Genomic DNA, 4,902 nt, shown 5'->3' on the forward strand with positions numbered 1-4,902 from the left:
AAATTTATTGCTATTTTCCAAAGTCATGTATGAAAGATTTGCTCCAAATTTTCTTAATGTAAAAATTGTGAAAGACGAAAAAAATTACATAACAATATCCACCTGCATCATTAAATGTTTTCGTGAGCTCCACCCACTGGTAGGATTTTCAGCGATTGATTTGTTTCCTTGTAGAGTTTTGAAATTGAAAGTTCAGTTTCCAGCAATGCTGACTAACTTTCCCTTCCACCAACACTTCCTCAGGTATCCTGACTCTGATACTAGATCCACTTTGATAGTGGTTTGAATGATTATAAATGCTATAATAGAAACACAGCATCTTGTTTTCATGCATGTTATCTATTCTATTTAACCTGGTTGTAAAAACAGTGGCTCAGTGATTAGCACTACTGCCTCACAGCGCCAGGGACCCAGGTTCAATTCCCACCTTGGGTGACTGTCTGTGTGGGGTTTGCACATTCTCCCTGTGTCTGCGTGGGTTTCCCCCCACAGTCCAAAGATGTATAGGTCAGGTGAATTGGCCATGCTAAATTGCCAAGGTGTTAGGTGCATTACTCAGGGGGAATGGGTCTAAGTGGGTTACTCTTTGGAGGGTCAGTGTGGACTTGTTGGGCTGAAGGGCCTGTTTCCACACTGTAAATAATCTAATCTAAAATACAGATCAGTTCTAACTGAGGAATGTTAATTTATTTAAAATAAACAGGTATGGGGGTTCCACGTTGGGCACAATAGAAGACCTGGGCAAACATTGCACGAGTTTTGGAAGTTTGTTTCTTCCAAAGTTATTGTTTACACTCATTTATATATCATCAAATGCATAGAATGCCATGAGCCAACATAATTTGGAAGCATTTTGGAATATACTACTCTAAAAATTCAAAAAGTTAATTGATACAGTTAAATGTGATGAGTTGATGCAGTTTGATTAATACAACTGGAAGTGATATACCTTTATTACAAAAGTTAAACATTTTAACCAGGATGCCTCGTCCACCATCTCAAGGTAACCCAATTTTACTTCAATGAAAAGGAATCTTTAAACTAGACAGAAGCATTTTCTATCTAAATAGCAGTGCAATAGTCAGTTTGATAGGAAATTAGGAAAATGATGTTCAAAAACTTTGAACGTTACTATTTGCACCCAAAGGAACCAGCTTAATTTTACTTATTTAATCAACATGTCACTCATGTTGTGATACATGCTGGGACTTAAATCCAGCCCTTCTGGCTCAGTACTAGGGCTATTACTGCTGCACCACATGGTCCTACCAGTTTAATTTTAAGGGCTCCTTATGCCTAACAAAATTAGTGGAAATGTGTTTGGGTAATTAAACCAATTTGGAGCACAATTAGTTTCATAGGCAGGGATAGCTTCGGGTCTGATTGTTTAAAAATAATACAGAAATTTGCAGAAACTTGATTTTTGCTGAATGTTATTTGCCCATAAAATTCTAAAATCTTTATGTTGTAGGCATAAAACTGAATTGGAATGAAAGAATAATGCAACTGAGCAGATGCTCTCAGAAGCCATTAGCACTTCTGCTAAAGTTGTGAAATAACAGCAAGAAGGATATTTGATCCAATATCAAAATGTCAAAAGGAAATTGGATAACCACCATATCTAGAGGAGCAGTTCCCAAATCCTAGCTCAAACAGGCAGCTGATTATTTGTTTAAAAGGAGAACATGATATTGTTGCTGTAGTTTATGACTTGTGTTGGGGATGGATGAATTGTACAATGGGTTTGTGCTTTTCCTGTATTTTAATTTCGCAATTTCGATTTAGAATAGGACTTCATAGGATTTTTGTGGCATACAGTATCATCTTCAGTTAAAAAAAAGAACATTTTGAATAGGATGCTAAATTTTGAATACTTTCATATTTTCCGATATGTTCGGTTTCTAATTACATCCTTCACTATCTTCCATACAGTCACGTTCTTTGTAGCAGACTTGAGTTTGAGTGATAGGACCTGGAAGCATAATGGTTCCTATCTTGGCAGGACATAGAAGGATACCAAAATAATGTCTAGTTCCGACAATAAAGGTGAATGGGTCATTGACATGTTGGAGATACGTCTGTGTATTACTGCATTTCTTTTCTCCTGAGCTTTATATAAAAGGTTTGCCGGTAAAAATGATAACAGTTTCTGTTTACTTTTATTTGACAATGTTTTATATTCCTGAATTTACTTTGCTTTTGTCCAATAATAAACTGTCACTAACGTTTCGTGAATGTAAGAGGGATAGTTGAATTATATTTGGGGAGATTTTCCAAGTGAAAATCTGATGCAGATTGTCAATTTGGCTCTTCTCATGTAACGAAAGGAGATAGATCCATATTTCTGAGATGCGATTTCACTCAGCTCTCCCTCACAAACATGGAGCTATACTTTCATAGCGTAGAATGTGGAAGGTAAACCACATTCCCCTTTTCAAAGCAGTCAGCTCACGTTTTCATGTTTCAAGTCCTGACAGCTGCTGTCAGAAGGAAAGTATATCGGAAAGGATGGTGTTAGACTCTTGTGGAACCATAATAATGAGGCCAGGAGACCTGGATTCAAGTTCCATCTGCTCCAGAGGTGTATAAGAACAAATCTGAATAGTTTGAATTGAAAATATCTGATGTTAGGGTGCCAGGTCAGTAAGATGCAGTAGGAAGGACATAGGGTTCCAAATGGACTGGGTGATGATGGGTGGTTAAATGATGCTTTCTTTCTTTAGGGTGGGCAAGAGAAAATGGGAGAGGTGGTCCTGCAGTGTGGGAAGGAGATCAGGTCTCAGGGGTATGAGGGTCAGTCAGGGTTTTACATAAAGTAAGGGGGTTGGGGAATAGGGACGGGGGAGGGGGGGTGTCAGGTCCTAGACGTAGTATAAGTGGTCTGAAGGAGGCATAGTTGTCAGTGTATGAGGTATGGGTACAGTTCAATAGCTCCTCAGGAGTTAAACTATATATTTACTTGTCTTAACTTATCCTGAGTAATTATTATCATCATACAATCATCAGAGAATCCCTACAATGTGGAAACAGGCCATGTGGCCCAACAAGTCCACACTGACCCTTGGAAGAGTATCCCATCGAGATCCACTCCCCTACCCTATTACTTGACATTTGCCCTGACTAATGCACCAACACATCCCCCAGCCTGGTCGTTCAAATCCACTCTGCCATTTAACAAGACCACGCCTGACCCGATTGTGACCTCAACTCACATGACCTGAACACTATAGTTAATTGAGCATGGCCAATTCACCTAACCTACACATCTTTGGTCTGTGGGAGGAAACCGGAGCATCTGGAGTAAATCAACGCAGACATGGGGAGAAGTGCAAACTCAACACAGTCACCCAAGTCTGGAATTGAACCCAGGTTCCTAGCACTGTGAGACAGCAGTGCTAACCACTGAGCCACCACGCCAAACTTAGCGGAACTAAATTCAACAAAATACATTGGGAATTCAGCTTCAACTTATTGAGTTCTGCATCAAACTAAGGTGGTTCCCAGTTGCATATTAATAAATGCTAATTACTCAATTGAGTGATAGTGCAATAAACCTTTCAATTTATTATTGCATCCATACATTTCCTACAACAACTGCATCAACACCTCACAATGGTGTCATCTCCGTAGCGGACCCAGATTTTTGGTTTGATGGTAGGTAGGGCTGTTTGTTCTAGTCTTTGCATTACTGCTTCTGCTGTGAATCCTGATAGCGGAGAGGACAAACAGGAAGAAAGTTAGCCACCAGGATACACGAACACCAGCTAGCCACAAAAAGACATGACCCTCTCTCCCTCGTAGCCCGACACACGGATGAAAAAATCCACCATTTCGACTGGAACAACACATCTATCCTGGGACAGGCTAAGCAAAGACATGCCAGAGAATTCTTAGAGGCCTGGCACTCCAACCACAACACTATAAACAAACACATAGATCTAGATGCCATCTATCAACCCCTCAGAAAACGAACAGGAAATGACATCACCCAGGAACCCCATCCAGGAGAAAGATATAAATAGAAAGCAGGAGACAACAGCTTCGCTTCACTTGGAGGTCGCCACTGATGATGTTACCTAGCCAGGTAATGAAACGTCTGGATATCAAACCTACTCCCTAAACCTCAACCTGAGCAACAAACCTTCACAAACCTTGCAAATAGAGAAGACAGTTTATTACAGTACAGAGAAAATCATCTGGGATACTGAAAAGATGAGTCTATCTAGTCTTTCTCAAGCAAAAAGAACTGATTTATTGTGTTTAAAATGCTTACGAATCTTGAGCATTATTTTGAACATTATCCAGCTATGCCTGCCTCTTCGTCGGATATGTGGAACAGTCCATCTTCCGCAGCTACACTGGCACCACCCCCCACTTTTTCCTCCGCTACATTGATGACTGTATCGGCGCTACCTCGTACTCCCATGAGGAGGTTGAACAGTTCATCCACTTTACTAACACCTTCAACCCCGACCTCAAAATTTACCTGGACCGTCTCAGACTCCTCCCTCCCCTTCCTAGACCTCTCTATTTCTATCTCGGGCGACCGACTCAACACAGATATTTACTACAAACCGACCGACTCCCACAGCTACCTAGATTACACCTCCTCCCAGCATGCCCCATGTCAAAACGCCATCCCATATTCCCAATTCCTTCGTCTCCGCCGCATCTGCTCCCAGGAGGACCAATTCCACTACCGAACAGCCCAAATGGCCTCATTCTTCAAAGACCGCAATTTCCCCTCCGTGGTCGACGATGCTCTCCACCGCATCTCCTCCACTTCCCGCACCTCCGCCCTTGAACCCCGCCCCTCCAATTGCCACCAGGACAGAACCCCACTGGTCCTCACTTTCCACCCCACCAACCTCCAGATACATCGTATCATCCTCCATCATTTCT

The sequence above is a fragment of the Chiloscyllium plagiosum genome, chromosome 18 (genome assembly GCF_004010195.1).
Source record: "Chiloscyllium plagiosum isolate BGI_BamShark_2017 chromosome 18, ASM401019v2, whole genome shotgun sequence".
Classification (NCBI taxonomy): Eukaryota; Metazoa; Chordata; class Chondrichthyes; order Orectolobiformes; family Hemiscylliidae; genus Chiloscyllium; species Chiloscyllium plagiosum.